This window comes from Egretta garzetta, unplaced genomic scaffold (assembly GCF_000687185.1).
Source record: "Egretta garzetta isolate BGI_Z169 unplaced genomic scaffold, ASM68718v1 scaffold520, whole genome shotgun sequence".
NCBI lineage: Eukaryota > Metazoa > Chordata > Aves > Pelecaniformes > Ardeidae > Egretta > Egretta garzetta.
The window spans coordinates 209,606-209,930 of NW_009258482.1; positions in this window are offsets into that span (position 1 = coordinate 209,606).

The following is a 325-nucleotide window of genomic DNA, read 5'->3' on the forward strand; positions in this document are numbered from 1 at the left end:
CGCGTCTGCCCACCACGCCAGGGCAAGCCAAGTCGCCCAAAATGGGGCTGGAGCTCCAGGCCAGGCAGCGCTGGGCTGCTGGCCCGGCAGAAACAAAACCAACAAACAAACAAAAAGACAAACACCATTAAAAGGCTTGGAAAATTTTATTCTTTACTGAACTTTAATAGTTTTTTTTTTTGTTTGTTTGGTTTAAACACAATAAATATTTCAGTAATAGCATTTAACACACTGGAATTCAAACCCACTGCAGTACCTCAGCTCCCAGCAATAGGACTCGGGGCAAGGGGTCGGGGTCCCTGGGACGGCGGCAGGGCCAGGGCCA